We start from the raw sequence: 23472 nt of genomic DNA on the forward strand, positions 1-23472 counted from the left end.
AGTAGTAAAGACAAATATGTCAGTATGGCACTGACTGTGTCATCAAGGACCCTTAGGTCGACACAGTGACAAACCTTAAATCTCTTACCTGGCATTGCTCAATTGGGCACATTCAAAGCATTACTTCCAACTGGCAGAGGGTGGGGGAGGAGAGAGACAAACAGTTCTTTAGCTCAGAGTAAGTGCTATGCAAGCATTAACATTTGACACAGATCACACATGACACAATTGTGTTCAGGAACTATGGTTACAAGCTGCCCTGGCTGTAAGTACCTAGGTAACGCTAATGACCCCTCTCCTCAAACATTCACATTCTGTCCTGGCCAGGTTTAGAACTGTTTCAAAATAATTCATTCACGGGATGTGGGTGTCACTGGCAAGGCCGACATTTATTGCCCCTCCCCAGTTGCCCGTGAGAAGGTGGTGGTGAGCCATTTTCTTCAATGCTGCAGTCGTGTGGTGACAACGGAGTGTCTCGCTGGGCCATTTCAGAGGGCAGTGAAGAGTCAATCACATTGCTGTGGGTCTGGAGTCACACATAGGCCAGACCGGGTAATGGCGGCAGGTTTTCTTCCCTAAAGGGCATTAGTGAACCAGATTAGGTTTTATGACAATCCGGTAGTTTCATGGTGATCATTACTGATTTAACGTTTTAATTCCAGATTTATTTGTTTAACTGAATTTAAATTCCCCAGCTGCCGTGGGATTTGTACTCATGTCTCCGGATCATTAATCCATTCTCAATCTATTCCTCCTTTCTGGTACTGTGATTTTGCAATATGCCTGAAATTGCGATTGAGGTCTTCCCGCGGGCAATCGACTGAAAAAGTTAAAAAAAATACGCACCTACTTGTTCCTGCCGTGCCCGCTCGAAATTCTGATCCTGAGGCCTTCACTCCTACGCATCAGAGCGCGTGCACGTTGGGAGTCCGTATGCTGGCGCTGGAGTCACATGGCTCTGGGCAGCCAATCAAGATACAGTATTTTCTCATTCATAATAATGGGAACTCTGTAAGTTGGAGTTCCCATTATTATGAATGAGAAACCCCCCCAAACACACTACACACTAATAAAAAATAGAAAAATACACTACATATTTAAGATTCATAAATTAAAGATCTTATCAAAAAAAATATTTTCCCGACTTTTTATAAAAGTTTTTTAAATTATGCCTTAACATAAACTTACCATTGTGGGGAGGGTTTTTAAAAATAAAATGTGTTTTTATAACTTTATTTGAAAATGTTTTTGTGTATTTTTAAACACTTGCGTATGTAAAAGTAGGCTATACACCTGCTTTTTCAGGCGCAAGATTTTTGAGGACATTTGCTGGGCATGATATGTGTAAATATCGGAAATCTTGCCTTGCAAGTGTCCTCGCTCTCGATCTGCGGAGCCAGAAATTTGACAGATCGAAAAAGCTGGCTTTCAGCGCATGCGCATTGCGCGCTAAAAAACGGCTTTTCCAATGCCTTCCCGGGTCCGTAGAAACTTCGTACGGACCCGGGACATCGGAATTTCAGCACTAATATGAAACTACCCACATCTGGAGTGAAAGTTTCCAACAGGCTCTTGAACATTGAAGTTGGCTGTGATAGGTTTATTAAGCATACAATTACTTGCAATATTAATTAAACATACACTTAAAAGGTTGTACTTACAAGCACACCTGATTATTCAGTTAGGTATTCAAACGTGTTACACTTCTGAGCTCAATATCTTAGCCTGTTATCAATCCAGATACTCATGACAAACTGACAGTTTTTATACATTTCTTGCACCCCCTCGATGTGATATTCAACACATTTCTGCATTACAAAAGTTAAAATATAACTCCATGGGCTCACGTTTTGGACCCCCGCTAGAATGGTGCACATTGGAGAGGCCCGCCTAATTTGTAGAACAAAAATTGCGCCGAATACTTACCTCGCGATTCTCCGATATCTGTAGGTCCATTTCCAGGTCGGCGCAGCGCAGCAGGAGCTGCTGGGGGCGGATTTACAGCCCTGCGCCAAAAACAGTGCCGGCAGCTGTGCATGTGCGCAGTAGCTCCCGGCCCTCCCGGCGCATCCTGTCTCCGGGACGATGACCCTATCCCAGGCCGAAGGGACATCGTCCTTATCCCGGGCTGAGTGGCCTGACTTACCTCGGAGGCGGGGCCCACCCTCCCAGCCTCTCGCTGGGGGCGGCCCCGCCTGAAGTCTTCCTGGGAGCCCAGCCTCTCGCTGGAGGCGGGCCCCACCCGAAGTCCCCCGAAGTCCTCGTTGGAGCCGGTGTCGTGGTTGGCGGGGCCCGCGACCTCTTGCTGGGGGTGGGCCCCGCCTGAAGAAACATCTGCGTCGGAGGCAGCCTGGCATCGGCTGTGTGCGGGCCCCGCCTGAAGTCCTCAACGGGGCCCGGCTTCGTCATCTTCTTCTCCCCCCCCCCCCGCGTTCATCTTCTCCCCCCCACCGTTCATCTTCTCCCCCTCTCTTCTTCCCCCCCTCTCTTCTTCCCCGCCTCTCTTCTTCCTCCCCTCTCTTCTTCCTCCCCTCTCTTCTTCCTCCCCTCTCTTCTCCCCACCTCTCTTCTTCCCCGCCTCTCTTCTTCCTCCCCTCTCTTCTTCCTCCCCTCTCTTCTTCCTCCCCTCTCTTCTCCCCACCTCTCTTCTTCCCCCCCTCTCTTCGTCCCCCCCTCTCTTCTTCCCCCCCTCTCTTCTTCCCCGCCTCTCTTCTTCCTCCCCTCTCTTCTTCCTCCCCTCTCTTCTTCCTCCCCTCTCTTCTCCCCACCTCTCTTCTTCCCCCCCTCTCTTCGTCCCCCCCTCTCTTCTTCCCCCCCTCTCTTCTTCCCCCCTCTCTTCTTCCCGCCTCTCTTCTTCCTCCCCTCTCTTCTTCCTCCCCTCTCTTCTTCCTCCCCTCTCTTCTTCCCCCCCTCTCTTCTTCCCCGCCTCTCTTCTTCCTCCCCTCTCTTCTTCCTCCCCTCTCTTCTCCCCACCTCTCTTCTTCCCCCCCTCTCTTCTTCCCCCCCTCTCTTCTTCCCCCCCTCTCTTCTTCCCCGCCTCTCTTCTTCCCCGCCTCTCTTCTTCCTCCCCTCTCTTCTCCCCACCTCTCTTCTTCCCCCCCTCTCTTCTCCCCGCCTCTCTTCTTCCCCCCTCTCTTCTTCCCCCCTCTCTTCTTCCCTCCTCTCTTCTTCCCCCCCCTCTTCTCCTCCCCTCTCTTCTCCCCCGCCTCTCTTCTTCCCCGCCTCTCTTCTTCCCCCTCTCTTCTTCCCCCTCTCTTCTTCCCCCCCTCTCTTCTTCCCCCCCTCTCTTCTTCCCCCCCTCTCTTCTCCCCGCCTCTCTTCTTCCCCCCCTCTTCTCCTCCCCTTTCTTCTCCCCCCCTCTTTTCTTCCCCCCCTCTTCTCCCCGCTCTCTTCTTCCCTTCTTCCCACCTCTCTTCTTCCCCCTCTCTTCTTCCCCCCTCTCTTCTCCCCGCCTCTCTTCTTCCCCCTCTCTTCTTCCCCCTCTCTTCTTCCCCCCCTCTCTTCTTCCCCCCTCTCTTCTTTCCCCCCTCTCTTCTTTCCCCCCTCTCTTCTTCCCTTCTTCCCCCCTCTCTTCTCCCCACCTCTCTTCTTCCCCCTCTCTTCTTCCCCCCCTCGCTTCTCCCCACCTCTCTTCTTCCCCCTCTCTTCTTCCCCCCCTCTCTTCTTCCCCCCCTCTCTTCTTCCCCCTCTCTTCCTCACCCCTCTCTTCTTTCCCCCCTCTCTTCTTCCCCCCTCTCTTCTTCCCCCCCTCCCTCTCTTCTTTCCCTTACCCTCTCTTCGCCCCCCCCCCCCTCTTCTCCCCGGTGCTGCAGTAGGTGAGTAGAAATAATTTTTTATTTATTGAGTGATTTTTTTATTAATTTTTTTATTTTTTATTTTTACATTTTTTTGATTGATTTATTAGTTGATTTATTAAATTATTTATCATTTATTATTGATGATGGCTCTTTATTTGTAAAAGTGAAGTGTTTAATGTTTCTAAACCCCACTTCCCCCTCTCCCATCTCTCGTTCCCTACGCCTGATTTTCTAAGTGTAGGCAAGGTTTTTCTGAGCGTACAAATATCTACACTTACTCCATTCTAAGTTAGTTTGGAGTAAGTTTTCACTGCCTAAACTTGCAAAACAGGCGTAAGTGCCTGGACACGCCCCCTTTTGAAAAAAAAATGTTCTAAAATGGAACTATTCTAACTCACTAGCACTGGAGCAAACTAAATGCCGAGAATTGTAATTTCTAGGATGCTCCATTCTAAATTAGTTGCTCCAAAAAAATAGGAGCAACTCAGGCCGAAACTTCTGCCTTATATGAGGAGAATTTAATTGACTTATCCCTTATAAATAACTTTAGTTTTCCTTCCTTAACAAGCTCTTCTTCCACTGTGATAACAAGATTAGCAGAACTCCCTCACTTTATTATCTTAATAGTTTCACTTTTGTGACATATAATTGCTATTCCACCAAGTGAAATCTTTGTTTCTGTATCTTTGGAATCAATTAAAAAGAATGATTTATCCCAGAAATTTTCCATTGCAGAACTAATTTTGACTGCAAAAGCTTCTATAGATATGTGAAGAGAAAAAGAGTAGTGAAGACAAATGTAGGTCCCTTGCAGTTGGATTCAGGTGAATTTATAATGGGGAACAAAGAAATGGCAGACCAATTGAACAAATACTTTGGTTCTGTCTTCATGAAGAAAGACACGAATAACCTTCCGGAATTCTCGGGGACCGAGGGTCTAGTGAGAAGGAGGAACTGAAGGATATCCTTATTAGGCGGGAAATTGTGTTAGGGAAATTGATGGGATTGAAGGCCGATAAATCTCCAGGGCCTGATAGTCTGCATTCCAGAGTACTTAAGGAAGTGGCTCTAGAAATAGTGGATGCATTGGTAATCATTTTCCAACAGTCTATCGACTCTGGATCAGTTCCTATGGACTGGAGGGTAGCTAATGTAACACCACTTTTTAAAAAGGGAGGGAGAGAGAAAGCGGGTAATTATAGACCAGTTAGCCTGACATCAGTAGTGGGGAAAATGTTGGAATCAATTATTAAGGATGAAATAGCAATGCATTTGGAAAGCAGTGACAGGATCGGTCCAAATCAGCATGGATTTATGAAGGGGAAATCATGCTTGACAAATCGTCTGGAATTTTTTGAGGATGTAACTAGTAGAGTGGATAAGGGAGAACCAGTGGATGTGGTGTATTTGGACTTTCAAAAGGCTTTTGACAAGGTCCCACACAAGAGATTGGTGTGCAAAATCAAAGCACATGGTATTGGGGGTAATATACTGACGTGGATAGAGAACTGGTTGGCAGACAGGAAGCAGAGAGTCGGGATAAACGGGTCCTTTTCAGAATGGCAGGCAGTGACTAGTGGAGTGCCGCAGGGCTCAGTGCTGGGACCCCAGCTATTTACAATATACATCAATAATTTAGATGACGGAGTTGAGTGTAATATCTCCAAGTTTGCAGATGACACTAAACTGGTTGGCGGTGTGAGCTGTGAGGGGGATGCTAAGAGGCTACAGGGTGACTTGGACTGGTTAGGTGAGTGGGAAAATGCATGGCAGATGCAGTATAATGTGGATAAATGTGAGGTTATCCACTTTGGGGACAAAAACGCGAAGACAGAATATTATCTGAATGGCGGCAGATTAGGAAAAGGGGAGGTGCAATGAGACCTGGCCGTCATGGTCCATCAGTCATTGAAAGTTGGCATACAGGTACAGCAGGCTGTGAAGAAGGCAAATGGTATGTTGGCCTTCATAGCTAGGGGATTTGAGTATAGGAGCAGGGAGGTCATACTGCAGTTGTACAGGGCCTTGGTGAGGCCTCACCTGGAATATTGTGTTCAGTTTTGGTCTCCTAATCTGAGGAAGGATGTTCTTGCTATTGAGGGAGTGCAGCGAAGCTTCACCAGACTGATTCCAGGGATGGCTGGACTGACATATGAGGAGAGATAGGATCAACTGGGCCTTTATACATTGGAGTTTAGAAGGATGAGACGGGATCTCATAGAAACATATCAGATTCTGACGGGACGGGACAGGTTAGATGCAGGTAGAATGTTCCCGATGTTGGGGAAGTCCAGAACCAGGGGACACAGTCTTAGGATAAGGGGTAGGCCATTTAGGACTGCAATGTGGAGAAACTTCTTCACTCAGAGAGTTGTTAACCTGTGGAATTCCCTGCCGCAGAGAGTTGTTGATGCCAGTTCATTGGATACATTCAAGAGGGAGTTAGATATGGCCCTTACGGCTAAAGGGATCAAGGGGTATGGAGAGAAAGCAGGAAAGGGGTACTGAGGGAATGATCAGCCATGATCTTATTGAATGGTGGTGCAGGCTTAAAGGGCCAAATGGCCTACTCCTGCACCTATTTTCTATGTTTCTATGTTTCTATGTTTCCTACAGTGTTATAAAGTTCTCTGAAACTTTAGGAACGAGTATACAATAGCACATCATTAATTCAGTCTTTTGATAGTTCATCCTGAAACTGACCATTGGTACAGGAGTGGTCACCTCTCCAAACTGACTCATAGAATCATAGAAGTTTAAAGCACGGAAGGAGACCATTTTGGCCCATCGTATCCATGCCAGCCAACAAGAGGCTATCCAGCCTAATCCCACTTTCCAGCTCTAGGTCCGTAACCCTGCAGGTTACGGCACTTCAGGTGCATATCCAAGTACTTTTTAAATGTGGTGAGGGTTTCTGCCTCTACCACCATTTCAGGCAGTGAGTTCCAGCCCCTCACAACCCTCTGGGTGAACAAATTTCCCTTCAAATCCCTCTAAATATTCTGCCAATTACTTTAAATTTATGCCCCCTGGTTATTAATTACTCTGCTGTGGGAAATAGGCCCTTTCTACCACTATATCTAGGCCCATCATAATTTTATACACCTCAATGAAGTCTCCCCTCAGCCTTCTCTGTTCCAATGAAAACAAATCCAGCCTATCTAATCTGTCCTTTTCGCTTAGATTCGCCACTCCTGGCCACATCCTCGTAAATCTCCTCTGTACCCTCTCCAGTGCAATCATGTCCTTCCTGTAATGCGGTGACCAGAACGGCACGCAGTACTCCAGCTCTGACCTAACCAGTGTTTATACAGTTCAAGCATATACCACCCCCTGCTCTTGTATTCTATGCCTCGGCTAATAAAGTCAAGCATTCCCTATACCTTCTTAACCACCTTATCTACCTGGCCTACTACTTTCAGGGATCTGTGGACATGCACTCCAAGGTCCCTTTGTTCTTCTACATTTCTCAGTATCCGACCATTTAATGTGTATTCCCTTGCCTTGTTAGCCCTCCCCAAATGCATTACCTTACACTTCTCTGATTTAATTCCATTTGCCACCATTCTGCCCACCTGACCTGTTGATTGATATCTTCCTGCAGTCCGCAGTTTTCTTCTTCATTATCAACCACACAGTCGATTTTAGTATCATCTGCAACTTCTTAATCATACCCCCTATATTCAAGTCTAGATCATTGATGTATACCACAAAAAGCAAGGGACCTAGTACTGAGTCCTGCGGAACCCCACCGGAAACATCCTTCCAGTCGCAAAAATCCACATCAACCATTATCCTTTGCTTCCTACCTCCGAGCCAATTTTGGACCCAACTTGCCACTTTGCCCTGGATTCCATGGGCTTTAACTTTTATGACCAGTCTGCCATGTGGAACCTTATCAAAAGCTTTGCTAAAATCCATATCCACTATATCATACACTTTGCCTTCATCGACCCTCCTGGTTATCTCCTCAAAAAATGCAATCAAGTTAGTCAAACACGACCTTACCTTAACAAATCCGTGCTAGCTGTCCCTGATTATCCATGTCTTTCTAAGTGAAGATTTATCCTTTCCTTCAGGATTTTTTCCAATAATTTTCCCACAACTGAGGTTAGGCTGACTGGCCTGTAATTACTCGGTCTATACCTTTCTCCCTTCTTAAACAAGGGTACCACATCAGCAGTCCTCCCATCCTCCGGCACCACACCTGAAGCCAGAGAGGATTCATACTTAACTTAACAAGGATTCATACTTAACTTAACATCGCTTAACAAGCAAAGATTAAAGGTTGACATTACTACAATATAATGTGAAACCAATAGTCGTGTGACAATAGTAGACTTCAGGGCAGTCTGATTAACCCTATCCTTACAGACAAATCAATAAATTTGCACTGAAATTGGTTGTTTTTTTAAAAGAAAGAAATTAAAGGCTGAGATTTCTATAGCGCCTTTCACGACCACCAGACATCTCAAAGTGCTTTACAGCCAATGAAATCTTTTGGAGTGTAGTCACTGTTGTAATGTCGGATATGCAGCAATCAATTTGCGCACAAGCATGCTCCAACAAACAGCAATATGATAATGACCAGACTATTTAGTTTTTTTTGTTATGTTAATTGAGGGATAAATATTGGCCAGGATACCAGGGATAACTCCCTAGCTCTTCTTCAAAATACTGCCAAGGGATCTTTTACATCCACCTGAGAGAGCAGACAGGGCCTCGGTTTAACATCCCATCCGAAAGACGACACCTCCGACAGTGCAATGCTCCCTTGAATGTCAGCCTAGATTTTTTTGTGCTTAAGTCCCTAGGGTGGGATTTGAACCCACAACCTTCTGATGGATAGTCACACAGTTAAAAAAAGCGGTGACTCTTCTAAGCTTGGGATAAGGTATTATTAATATTGATACAGTACGAATAATGTGATATTTCATGTGGGAACTCATTTGTCTATATTATGGGCTTAAAACTGCTAATAAACACCTTTTTTGTAATTCATGCAGCTGGCTTATATTTTGGCCACGACTTTGGTATTTCTAAGCTGATGCTACTGTGGACATATCAGACTATCTAAGCAAACAGCAACTTTGTTTTAGTTTGCTTGCACATCATGTTTGCAAGATGAGATAGGCTAGAAATTACTTTTAGTGATGTTATTGCATGAGTGCAGACCCTATAAGGATGGAAATTAGTGTCACTGATGTTATCGTACCAATGCGAGTTCCCTCCATTATTTTAACAGCCATTAATCTGTTTAAAATAAATGTTTCTCCTGACATAGCAAAGGAATGAATTTGATATGAGCGTATTAAGTATTTATCGGATAACATCAGCTAGAATAATTACTGTAATGTAATTACTGTAAGGTCTGCCCACCACCAGGGGCAGTGCCGTTGGAGGTCCTAGGGTCACAGGTACACTCGTGCTGGGCCCGGTATATAACCTGAACTTCACCTTTGTATCCTCACTTCTGGAAGCCATTAAAGACTGACCAGGTTACACCTGGTCACTGGCTCACAGTATGGAGTTCATTGTATTATTTCATACACCACAATTACTATCCTTATATGATCAGAAATGCAGCCTGTGAACGTTATCTGAATGAAATACTGACACATTGTTTCTTTCCTTGAACTGGGAGCAATGAATCCCTCAGTGCAGCAGTCACTCCAGTCAGTTGACACACATCATTCTCTCTAAGTTACATTTGATTGTGTTATTCAGCTCCCAGCGCGCATCTACTGTGAACTTTCACCTTCCTGTTGTTAATTCAGATGAAAGCACATGTAGCTCTCACTTTGTCATAGCTTTAAGATACCTTCACACTAAATTATTGTCACCGTTTGATAGAACGATGCAGCTAGCAGAAAATATTTCATAACTCTGAACAAAAATATATTCCAATGAGAAGGAAAGACTGTAAGAGAAGGGACAACCATCCGTGGCTAACGAAGGAAATAAGGGATGGTATCAAATTGAAAACAAGGGTATATAAAGTGGCCAAGACGTGGGAGATCAGAGGATTGGGAAACTTTTAAAAACCAGCAAAGAACGACTAAAAAAATAGTAAAGAGAGGGAAGGTAGATTATGAAAGCAAACTAGCATGAAATATAAAAACAGATAGTAAAAGTTAGTACAGGTACATAAAAAGGAAAAGAGTGGCTAAAGTAAATGTTGGTCCCCTAGAGAATGAGATTGGGGAATTAATATATGGGAACAGGGAAATGGCAGAGACGTTGAACAAATATTCTGTATCGATCTTCATGCTGGAAGACACTAAAAACTCCCAATAGTGTATAATCAAGGGGCTATAGGGAGGGAGGAACATAATGCAATCACTATCACTAAAGAAGTAGTACTCGGTAAAATAATGGGACTAAAGGTGGACAAGTCCCCTGGACTTGATGGCTTGCATCCTAGGGTCTTAAAAGAAGTGGCTGCAGAGATAGTGGATGCATTGGTTGTAATCTACCAAAATTCCCTGGATTCTGGGGTGGTCCCAGTGGATTGGAAAACTGCAAATGTAACGTCCCTATTTAAAAAAGGAGGCAGACACAAAGCAGGAAACTATAGACAGTTAGCCTAAAATCTGTCGTTGGGAAAATGCTGGAGTCCATTATTAAGGAAACAGTAGCCAGTTGCAAAAGCATGATTCAATCAAGCAGAGTCAACATGGTTTTATGAAAAGGAAATCATGTTTGACAAATTTGCTCGAGTTCTTTGAGGATGTAACGAACAAAGTGGATAATGGGGAACCAGTGGATGTGGTGTATTTGGATTTCCAGAATGCATTCGATATGGTGCCACATAAAAAGTTACTGTACAAGATAAAAGTTCACGGGGTTGGGGTTAATATATTAGCATGGATAGAGGGTTGGCTAACTAACAGAAAACAGAGAGTTGGGATAAATGGTTCATTTTCCGGTTGGCAAACAGCAACTAGTCGGGTGCCGCAGGGATCGCTGCTGGGGCCTCAACTATTTACAATCTATATTAATGACTTGGATGAAGGGACCGAGTCTAATGTAGCCAAGTTGCTGATGATATAACGATAGGTAGGAGCGCAAATTGTGCGGAGGAAACAAGAAATCTGCAAAGGGATATAAACAGGCTAAGCGAGTGGGCAAACATTTGGCAGATGGAGTATAATGTGGGAAAATGTGAGGTTATCCACTTTGGCAGAAAAAATAGTAAAGCATCTTATAATTTAAATGGAGAAAAATTGCAAAGTGCTGCAGTACAGAGGGACCTGGGAGTGCTTGTGCATGAAAATCAAAAAGTTAGTATGCAGGTACAGCAAGTAATCAGGAAGGCAAATGGAATGTTGGTCTTTATTGGAAGGGGGATAGAGTATAAAAGCAGCGCAGTCCTGCTACAACTGTACAGGGTATTGGTAAGGCCACACCTAGAGTACTGCGTACAGTATTTATGGAAATATATACTTGCATTGGAGGCTGTTCAGAGAAGGTTCACTAGATTGATTCCGGAGAAGAGGGGGTTGACTTATGAAGATAGGTTGAGTAGGTTGGGCCTATACTCATTGGAGTTCAGAAGAATGAGAGGTGATCTTATCGAAACATGTAAGATAATGAGTGGTCTCGACAAGGTGGATGCAGGGAAGATATTTCCACTCATAGGGGAAATTAAAGCTAGCAGGCATAGTCTCAGAATAAGGGGCTGCCCATTTAAAACTGAGATGAGAAGTGTCATGTATCCTACATGGCTACTGTTGGTACTATCACAAGGTGTGCCACCAGAGGGCACAGCAGTGGGAGACTTGTAGGTTACCTGTACAGGTGTGCCTGGCCTAGTATAAAAGGCAGGCCACCAGGTGTGATCCTCACTCTGGAGTTAACAAATAAAGGACTAAGGTCACTACAGTTCAAGTACAACACATTGCCTCGAGGAGTCATTATTAGAGCATCTAAGGACACAACAACTGCCGACGAGATTACGAACTTTCACATGAAAATGGCCATTCTTGGTACGTTGCAGCAGTTCGCCGATGGTGAAGATTGGGATGCCTTTGTGGAAAGGCTAGAACATTTCTTCACAGCAAACGAGGATGACCCGGCCACACTGGCTGATAAGCGCAGAGCTATCCTGCTAACCAGTTGTGGGCCCACTGTCTATGGCCTCGTCAGAGGACTTGCTGGCACCAGCAAAGACAACGACCAAGACGTACAAGGAGCTTGTAACCCTGATCCATGAGCAACTCAAGCCCAATGAGAGCATCCTCACAGCCAGACACTGGTTCTATACCCACCGACGGCCCGAACAGCAGGAAATCGCGAAGTACGCCGCAGACCTCTGGAGGCTGGCGGCACCGTGCGAGTTATGCACCCACCTCAACGAAGTACTAAGGGACATTTTTGTCATTGGAATTGGCCATGAGGGCCTTCTTCATCAGCTGCTGTCGGCGGATACCACAGTCACACTGCAGGAGGCCATCTCTGTGAGCCAGTCATTCATGACCTCAACCTGCGGCTCGAGGCAGATGACTTACCCTCAGGACTCAAACTTGGCAGGTACTGTGCACAGAGTGGCACCATTTAGAGGCTGGACTGTAGAGAGTGCACCCTCTCAGAGAAGAGAGAACAGGCCCCTGAGTACCTTAACTCAGAGTCCGTCAAGGGGGCCTAATCATGCTGGCGTTGCGGAGGGAATCACAGGGTTCATCAGTGCCGCTTTAAAGACTATGTATGCAAAGGCTGCAGCACAAAGGGCCACCTCCAGCGAAAGTGTAAGAGAAATATGACTCACTGTGTTGATGAAGAGTCTGCAGATGGCCAGGAATCCAGCGCGGATTATGAACTGATAGGCAGAGAGGCAGCCTAGACCCACGGGGAGGTACATAGCATGTTCACCTGCACCACCAAGTGTTCCCCGCTAAAGGTGGAAGTCGAGATAGATGGCGTTCCAGTCTCCATGGAAGTGGACACGGGGGCGAGCCAGTCAGTGATGAATCATGAAGCCTTTGAGAGGCTACGGGACAATCAACCTGAACGACCCAAGTTGGTCCCGGTTCAGGCAAATTTGCGCACCTACACCGATGAAATTATCCCAGTCATTGGTAGTGCGAATGTAAAGGTACATGATGGCGCGGTGCACAAGTTACCACTGTGGATTGTTGCAGGTGATGGACCAATGCTGCTCGGCAGAAGGTGGATGGAGAAGATCCATTGGAAGTGGGAAGACTTCACCCCTCCAGCGATCGACGTCCTCTGCGCTCAGAGGCAAAGCAAGCCCTCACCTGAAGGTGGACCCGGCACCAGAGAGCAGACCAGCATGGCACCGGAGGCACAGACCACTCAGCATGACTGCATGGAGATGATCCAGCTGAGATGACCTGAATGTACCTTCCAGGCTCCAATGGCAGGACTCAGGAGGAAGCAAATCGGATCCAAAGGCGACTTTCCAGCTTCAGAGGCAGAACCTGGGGAGAAACGGATAACTGCAGTCGACATCATGGATGGAGGAAAGATAGCGCCCAAACCATGAGGTGAGATGCTGAAGAAAAAGATGGCCGCGTCCAGACCATGAGACGGAGCAACATGTGGCATCAAATGGAGAAGAGGATTGGGGTGAAGCAAGCAGGGCTCTTTTAAAGTTGGCCTGCAACCCATTACAAATAAAGGGACAGTTCCACACACTCAAGCAATGTAATAGTAACTGTAATTCGGAGACAAAATGTGTAATTGATCATGTAAAATGTGTAATTGATGATCTGAATTGTGCACAGGCAACAAGCGAGGAAATGTCGCGCGATCGCGATTGGACCCACAGTGTGTCCATCACAAGTAATGAAAAGTTGTGCGATGCAGGGTTTCAACTGCACGCAGCCAATGCAGCAGGCAGACATCCATCGGGAACACACAGGTCCAGCGAGCTACCCAATGCTGCAGCCTGCATCCCGGGGACCAGATTCATGCACCATGGAGTGTGGCCACAAGCAGCCAACACACACGAGCTGCAGAGCAAGCGACCTCAGCAGGGCAACAGCACCGGTATTGATACCCTGCCCCTGATCGGCTCCACCTCTCAGGCACCTGATGGCACCAACTGCCACGAGCCTGAAGGAGCAGATTGTGCTAAGGCGCAGTCCCCAGACCCCACCGCCACCAAAGCCATACCCGTAAACGAAGGGACACCCACCACAGTTCCTGAAAAGGGGACCGGGACCAGCCAGGATCTCAAACCAAACAATGCCCAGGCCAGCGAGTCAGCAGTCCCCTGTGCACTGCAATGTGACAGCTCCTCAGGAAGCAACAGTGACCCAGGGTGCAAAGAAAGGACAGAGAGGTCACAGGCATCTGTGAACCAGCCCGACGCTAGGGACCACAGCAACAGCACCAAGAGCAGGCAACTCGAGCCAACCGGGTTCCCACTGCCAGCACTGGGCACCGCGCTGCCACCGGACTGCAAGGACACAACCCAGCAGCTCCAGAACTAGCTTGTCTTCACGCACCGGTCACTGCATCAAGAAGGCATCTCACCAGTCTAACGTACTGGTCTCATAACAGAACCACAAATGTAACATTTTCCTGAACTTGAATGTATATGAATGCCATGAGCCTCCGGCATAATCTATATGTGTGGGGGAGGAAAATGGAGTGGTCAGGGACACACACAAACAGCAACCACCAGCACTCTACTGCACCAACCACTCACCCAAGATTGAAACGACCTGCCAAGGGTCAACCAGATAGAGCCCACATAGAACTCTTGATCAGTTCCTATCGAGTGGAGGGTAGCCAATGTAACCCCACTTTTTAAAAAAGGAGGGAGAGAGAAACAGGGAATTATAAACCGGTCAGCCTGACCTCAGTAGTGGGTAAAATGATGGAATCAATTATTAAGGATGTCATAGCAGCGCATTTGGAAAATGGTGACATGATAGGTCCAAGTCAGCATGGATTTGTGAAAGGGAAATCATGCTTGACAAATCTTCTGGAATTTTTTGAGGATGTTTCCAGTAAAGTGGACAAAGGAGAGCCAGTTGATGTGGTATATTTGGACTTTCAGAAGGCTTTCGACAAGGTCCCACACAAGAGATTAATGTACAAAGTTAAAGTACATGGGATTGGGGGTAGTGTGCTGACATGGATTGAGAACTGGTTGTCAGACAGGAAGCAAAGAGTAGGAGTAAATGGGGAATTTTCAGAATGGCAGGCAGTGACTAGTGGGGTACCGCAAGGTTCTGTGCTGGGGCCCCAGCTGTTTACACTGTACATTAATGATTTAGACGAGGGGATTAAATGTAGTATCTCCAAATTTGCGGATGACACTAAGTTGGGTGGCAGTGTGAGCTGCAAGGAGGATGCTATGAGGCTGCAGAGCGACTTGGATACGTTAGGTGAGTGGGCAAATGCATGGCAGATGAAGTATAATGTGGATAAATGTGAGGTTATCCACTTTGGTGGTAAAAACAGAGAGACAGACTATTATCTGAATGGTGACAGATTAGGAAAAGGGGAGGTGCAACGAGACCTGGGTGTCATGGTACATCAGTCATTGAAGGTTGGCATGCAGGTACAGCAGGTGGTTAAGAAAGCAAATGGCATGTTGGCCTTCATAGCGAGGGGATTTGAGTACAGGGGCAGGGAGGTGTTGCTACAGTTGTACAGGGCCTTGGTGAGGCCACACCTGGAGTATTGTGTACAGTTTTGGTCTCCTAACTTGAGGAAGGACATTCTTGCTATTGAGGGAGTGCAGCGAAGATTCACCAGACTGATTCCTGGGATGGTGGGACTGACCTATCAAGAAAGACTGGATCAACTGGGCTTGTATTCACTGGAGTTCAGAAGAATGAGAGGGGATCTCATAGAAACGTTTAAAATTCTGACGGGTTTAGACAGGTTAGATGCAGGAAGAATGTTCCCAATGTTGGGGAAGTCCAAAACCAGGGGTCACAGTCTAAGGATAAGTGGGACCGAGATGAGGAGAAACTTCTTCACCCAGAGAGTGGTGAACCTGTGGAATTCTCGACCACAGGAAGTAGTTGAGGCCAATTCACTAAATATATTCAAAAGGGAGTTAGATGAAGTCCTTACTACTCGGGGGATCAAGGGGTATGGCGAGAAAGCAGGAAGGGGGTACTGAAGTTGCATGTTCAGCCATGAACTCATTGAATGGCGGTGCATGCTAGAAGGGCTGAATGGCCTACTCCTACACCTATTTTCTATGTTTCTATGTTTCTATGTTAATACAGTCAATGCACAGGCAATTTGCACTAAAGGCTCAGGGGAGAGTGATGTCATGTATCCTACATGGCTATTGTTGGTATTATCACAAGGTGTGCCACCAGAGTGCACAGCAGTGGGAGACTTGTAGGTTACCTGTACAGGTGTTCCTGGCCTGGTATAAAAGGCAGGCCACCAGGGGTGATCCTCACTCTGGAGTTAACAAATAAAGGACTAAGATCACTACAGTTCAAGTACAACATATTGCCTCGTGGAGTCATTGCTAAAGCATCTAAGGACACAACAAGGAGGAATTACTTCTGTCAGAGTTGGAAATGTGTGGAATTCTCTGCCCCAGAGAGCTGTAGAGGCTCGGTCATTGAATATATTTATGGCGGAGATAGACAGATTTTTGAGCGATAAAGGAATAAAGGGTTATGGGGAGCGGGCAGGGAAGTGGAGCTGAGTACATGATCAGATCAGCCATTATCTTATTAAATGGCAGAGTAGGCTTGAGGGGTCAAATGATCTACTCCTGCTCCTATTTCTTATGTTCTTGAAGTCCTGTTTGAGGAGATGCAGTTTCACCTTCGGTATCAGTTAAAATTTGCACCTGTTTAAGAATTGGACTTTAGAGTGCAAGATTTCCTGGCTCTCAGCTGGGATGTTTTATGGAGTGTCTGAGGTCAGTTGAGAGTTCCAAATAGGTGTAGGATAAATTTACTGCCCTATATAACACCCTACATACCATTTATCCTGTAGGCTAATACAGAATGTGATTGATGGCACTGACTATTATGGCAATCAACAACAAGCTTGCCTATCCCTATGCATGGGCCTAACGCTTAACATCCGTAAGACAAAAGTCCTCCACCAGCCTGTCCTCGCCGCACAGCACTGCCCCCAGTCATCAAGATTCACGGCACGGCCCTCGACAACGTGAACCATTTCCCATATCTCGGGAGCCTCTTATCAACAAAAGCAGACATCGATGCGGAGAGTCAACATCACTTCCAGTGCGCCAGTGCAGCCTTCGGCCGTCTGAGGAAAAGAGTGTTTGAAGACTAGGCCCTCAAATCTACCACCAAGCTCATGGTCTACAGGGCTGTAGTAATACCCGCCGTCCTGTATGGATCCGAGGCATGGACAATGTATAGAAAGTGTTGTGTTCCTAACACAGATGAGACTGCACACAGGGAGGTTAAAGTAACAGTGACCTCAGTCTTTATTAAGACACTCCAGAGTGAGTAACAGGCCTTAGGGGCCGGCTTATGTACAGTGCTCCCAAGGGATGCTGGGATCCCTTGGGACTTCAGGGGATGCGCTCCCTGGTGGCAGAACATGGGGGTGCATGCTTTACAGATACACAACAGTGAGAACTATTTACAAGGTGAGGCGGTTGGGAGCCTTTCTTTCGCTGGTGGACCGCCTCGGTACAAATGTCTGTTCTGGTGTGTTGGCTGTGCCCTCGTGGCCCTGCAGGGCTGCTGAGTGAGCCTGGCCTTGCTGGGCTGTTGGGCGTGATGGGTTCAATTTCCTGGTCCGGCGTGGTGTCGTTGATCCTTTGGGTGTGTGTTGTGGGCTTGAAAAAGGTGGTGTCTGCTCTGGGTTGTTCAGGGCAGTCTGTGAACCTCAGCCTCGTTTGGTCCAGGTGCTTTCTGCAAATTTGTCCATTGTCTAGTTTGACTACAAACACCCTACTCCCTTCTTTAGCGATCACCGTGCCCGCGATCCACTTGGACCATGTCCATAGTTTAGCACATACACAGGGTCATTCAGATCAATTTCCCGTGACACAATGGCGCAACCATCGTTTATATTTTGTTGCTGCCACCTGCTCTCTACCTGATCATACAGGTTGGGGTGAACCAGTGAGATTCTGGTTTTAAGTGTCCTTTTCATGAGTAGCTCAGCCGGGGACACCCCTGTGAGCGAGTGGGGTCTCGTGCGATAGCTGAGCAGTACTCGGGACAGGCGGCTTTGGAGTGAGCCTTCTGTGACTCGTTTGAGGCTCTGTTTGATTGTTTGTATTGCCCGCTCTGCCTGCCCATTGGAGGCTGGTTTAAACGGGGTCGAGGTGACATGTTTGATACCATTGTGGGTCATGAATTCTTTAAATTCGGCACTGGTGAAACATGGCCCGTTGTCACTGACCAGTATGTCAGGCAGGCCGTGGGTGGCAAACATGGCCCTCAGGCTTTCAATGGTGGCGGTGGCGGTGCTTCCTGACATTATTTCACATTCAATCCATTTTGAAAAAGCATCCAGCACCACCAGGAACATTTTACCGAGAAACGGGCCCGCATAGTCGACATGGATCCTCGACCATGGTCTGGAGGGCCAGGACCACAAACTTAGTGGTGCCTCTCTGGGTGCGTTGCTCAACTGAGCACACACGCTGCATTGCCGTACACAGGACTCTAAGTCAGAGTCGATACCAGGCCACCACACCGCTTTCATCATTACTATATCCGGGTGTGTGCTGTGGAGATCCGAGAGGAACGTCTCACTGCACTACATGGTTACCCCACAACAGGCAATCTGCCTGAATGGACAGCTCGTCCTTTCGCCACTGGAACGGCTTGATTAGCTCTTGCATTTCAGCTCCCATGCAGTACACAGTATTTTACTAGGGACAGCAGAGGATCTTGGCTGGTCCAAGCCTTAATCTAGCGGGCCATGGCAGGTGATTTATCATTTTCAAACGCTTCCATGACCATCAACAAGTCTGCGGGCTGCACCACCATCAACAAGTTTGCAGGCTGCACCATTTCCATCCCTGTGGTGGGCAATGGTAGCTGACTGAAAACATCTGCACAGTTCTCGGTGCCTGGCCTGTGGCGGATGGTATAGTTATATGCTGATAGCGCGAGTGCCCACCTTTGTATGCGGGCTGAGGCATTAGTATTTATCATCCTTGTTTTCAGCGAACAGGGATATGAGGGGCTTGTGATCGGTTTCCAGCTCAAATTTGAGGCCAAACAGATACTGATGCATTTCCTTTACCCCAAACACACACGCTAATGCCTCTTTCTCAATCATGCTGTATGCCCTCTCGGCCTTAGGCAAGCTCCTGGAGGCATAGGCGACAGGTTGCAATTTCCCCGCAACGTTAGCTTGTTTTAATACACACCTGACACCAGACGACAACGCATCACATTCTAGCACAAGTCTTTTACACGGGTTAAGCAGCTTGTTGGAGCATAAAATGTTTCTAGCTTTCTCAAAAGCAATTACTTGATTTTTTCCCCATACCCAGTTCTCACTTTTATGCAATAACACATGTAGGGGCGCTAAGAGGGTGCTTCACCCCGGTAGGAATTTACCAAAATAGTTGAGGAGTCCCAAGAACGACCGCAGCTCTGTGACGTTCTGTGGCCTGGGCGCGTTCCTCATAGCCTCTGTCTTGGCGTCTGTGGGCCGAATGCCGTCCGCTGCGACCTTTCTCCCCAAAAACTCCACTTCTGTTGCCATGAAGACGCATTTCCGCCTCTTCAGCCGCAGCCCTACGCGATCCAGTCGCTGGAGGACTTCCTCCAGGTTTTGTAGGTGCTCGATGGTGTCCCGACCAATGACCAATATGTCGTTCTGAAAAACCAGCATGCGTGGTACTGACTTGAGTAGGCTCTCCATGTTTCTCTAGAAGATTGCTGCAGCTGACCGAATTCCAAACGGGCATCTGTTGTAGATGAACAGTCCCTTGTGCGTGTTGATGCAGGTGAGGCCCTTCGAAGACTCCTCCAGCTCCTGCGTCATGTAGGCCGAAGTCAGGTCAAGCTTGGTGAACGTCTTGCCTCCTGCCAGCGTCGCAAATAGATCGTTTGACTTAGGTAGCGGATATTGGTCCTGTAGCAAGAAATGATTAATAGTTACTTTATAATCGGCGCAAATCCTGACCATGCCATCACTTTTGAGTACTGGAACAATCAGGGCTGGCCCACTTGCTGAACTCCACTGGGGAGATGATGCCCTCGCATTGCAGCCTGTCCAACTCGATTTCCACTCTCTCCCTCATCACGTGAGGTGCCGCTCGCGCCTTGTGGTGAATGGGTCGTGCCTCTGGGACCAAGTGGATCCGCACCTTCGCCCCAGAAAAGTTTCCAATGCCTGGCTCAGAAAGGGAAGGAAATTTGTTGAGAACTTGGATACACGAGGCCTCATCGACATGTGATAGCGCTCGGATGTCATCCCAGTTCCAGCGGATTTTGCCCAGCCAGCACCTTGCAAGCAGTTTGGGACCATCACGCGGGACAATCCAGAGTGGCAGTTTGTGCACCGTGCCCTCGTAGGAGACCTTGACCATGGCGCTGCCCAGGACAGTGATGAGCTCTTTGGTGTACATTCTCAGTTTCATGTGGATGGGGCTCAGGGCTGGTCTGAGTGCCTTGTTGCACCACAGTCTCTCAAACATCTTTTTACTCATGATGGATTGGCTAGTGCCAGTGTCCAGTTCCATGGCTACGGGTAAGTCATTCAATTTTACGTTTAGCATTATAGGTGGACATTTCATAGAAAATGTGTGCACCCCGTGTACTTCAGCATCTGCCTCCTCTCTCTGAGGCTCAAAATTGCTTTGATCCACCATGGATCAATCTTCCTCTGCCACGTGGCGGTTAGCAGGTTTTGCAGAGCTTGCAGCTCGTCTGCAAGCTCGTTGGAGGTGCCCCATTGTTCCACAGCTCTTGCAAACATACCCTTTGAAGCGGCATGAATAGGCTGAATGGAAGCTTCCACAACGCCAACAAGGTGTGAATTGCCTTGCATACATCCTTTGTTGCGGACACTGAGTCATCTGGCTCACCTGAGGTCTGCTGGCAGTTGCAGACTCGTGGGTTCTGCCCTGTCCATTTCTGCTTGCAAACACAGTTCCAGTTAATTTATGAACATTGCTAGAGAGATTTGTTTGGTGTTATCACTGGTGGACATAAACGCCTGTGCTATTCCAATGGCCTTGCTGAGGGTCGGTGTCTCTACAGTCAAAAATTTTCGTAGGATGGTCTCGTGGCCAATGCCCAGTACAAAAAAGTCTCTGAGCATTTGCTCCAGGTAGCCATCAAACGCTCATTGTCCTGCAAATCACCTTAGCTCGGCGATGTAGCTCGCCACTTCCTGACCTTCAGATCGCTGGTACGTATAGAACCGATACCTCGCCATCAGCACGCTCTCCCTCGGGTTAAGATGCTCCCGAACCAGTGTACACAGCTCCTCATACAACTTATCTGCGGGTTTCACCGAAGCCAGAAGATTCTTCATAAGGCTGTAGGTCGGTGCCCCGCAGACCGTGAGGAGGACCGCTCTCCTTTTTGCAGTGCCTCCTTCTTCATCAAGCTCGTTGGCTACAAAGTACTGGTCTAACCGTTCAACATAGGCTTCCCAGCCCTCACCCTCCGAGAACTTCTCCAGGATGCCCACAGTTTGCTGCATCTTTGCGTTGGATTTGTGTACTCGTTACCAGTTGTTGTGTTCCTAACACAGATGAGACTGCACACAGGGAGGTTAAAGTAACAGTGACCTCTGTCTTTATTAAGACACTCCAGAGTGAGTAACAGGCCTTAGGGGGCCTACTTATATCCAGTGCTCCCAAGGGATGCTGGGATCCCTTGGGACTTCAGGGGATGCGCTCCCTGGTGGCGGAACATGGGAGTGCATGCTTTACAGATACACAACAGAAAGCACCTCAAGTCGCTGGAGATATATCACCAACGATGTCTCTGCAAGATCCTGCAAATCTCCTGGGAGGACAGATGCACCAACATCAGTGTCCTCGACCAGGCTAACATCCCCAGTATTGAAGCACTGACCACACTCGATCAGCTTCGCTGGACAGGCCACATAGTCCGCATGCCAGATACGAGACTCCCGAAGCAAATGCTTTATGCGGAGATCCTTCATGGTCAACGAGCCAAAGGAGGCAGCGGAAACATTATAAGGACACCCTCAAAGCCTCCCTGGTAAAGTGCGACATCATCACTGACACCTGGGAGACCCTGGTCGAAGATCGCCCGAGGTGGAGAAAGTGCATCCGGGAGGGAATTGAGCTCTTCGAGTCTCAATGCAAAGAACGTGAAGAGGCCAAGCGCAGGAAGCAGAAGGAGCGCGCGGCAAACCAGCCCCACCGACTCCTTCCCTCGACGAATGTCTGTCGCACCTGTGACAGGGTCTGTGGCTCTCGTATCAGATTCTTCAACCATCAAAGAACTCACTTTGGGAGTGGAAGCAAGTCTTCCTCGATTCCGAGGGACTGCCTATGTTGATGACTATCCCTATAGCTGAAAGAAACAGTGCAGGGAAGAGATGGGGCAGCGGGGAGTAGGATGTCGATGGAAATGGCGGTATAATAGGAAGCAAGGGAAAATCTAAAAAAAAATCTAAAAAGAATGGACACTTTCAATCTCCTGAACATGCATTCTAAATTTTGTGAATATTAAGGTACACCTCTCATGCCAAATAAACTTGTTCATTGAATGACATGAATACAATCGTCAAGTCATATTTGTGATTCAACTTCTGACAGAATCATTGAAGGGCAGGCCGTTGGAGCAGGGAGCACAGTAATTTGACAATAAAATCCAAGTGAAATATTTCAAAATGTTAAACTTTAGAATACAGGTGCAATGTCCCAAATCCAGAGCTCCAAAAACTGGAATTGTCCGAAAACCAGAAATTTTGCGAAAACCAGACATTTTTGAGGCAAAACTCAAAAACCGGCAGATTCAGTCGAGGATTCTGGATTTCAGACTGTTGATGTTCTTGTCTGAAATCCGGAAAAACCCAAAAACCGGAATGTTTTCAGTCTCAAGGATTTGGGATTTCGGACATTGTACCTGTATTATAGCTTCAATAATGAAGACAGAATTTTAAAAGTTTGCTGTTTGTAACTTAGCTTGGGATTATATACTTGGCGGCACCATGTTCAGCAATGTAAATGCTTATTAGTCGCATGTTTTGAAACCTGTTTTAAGTAAAATCTGTCGAATAAATGTTGATTTTAACAGCTTTGCTTCGAATGGTTCTGCCTGTTTTTTTTAATCACCAACCATTAAATTCAATGAGAGTCATGGGCCCAAAAGTATTAAAACTTACAAAATAAGATGTGATTATGCACTGCTGTTAAATCATTATTTTAATTCTGATCTTGGTGACGTAAGCAGCACACAAGTTGCATTGAACTTGCATGTTGAATTAGTTTCTGCTACTCTGTGTTGTCCCATCTGGTCTTTTTACCGGGCGAATGTCTGCTTCAAGCACTAGGTGACTATGAGTGCCAGAGAAATGTAACAGTTCCATATAGAGCTGTCCTAAAGATAAACCTGTGGTGTTATAATCAGACATTTGCCCCTCAGGGTTCAAGACTTTGCTTAAAGATTGGTTAATCTCTTTATATTTTTAAATGTATTCTATCTCCAACAATGGTTTTAATTGAATTGCTAAAAGCCTAAAAATGTTTTTAATAACATTACTTTCTGAGGCACTGCAAATGTAAAAAAAA

Source organism: Pristiophorus japonicus, chromosome 9 (assembly GCF_044704955.1).
Source record: "Pristiophorus japonicus isolate sPriJap1 chromosome 9, sPriJap1.hap1, whole genome shotgun sequence".
Taxonomy (NCBI): Eukaryota; Metazoa; Chordata; class Chondrichthyes; family Pristiophoridae; genus Pristiophorus; species Pristiophorus japonicus.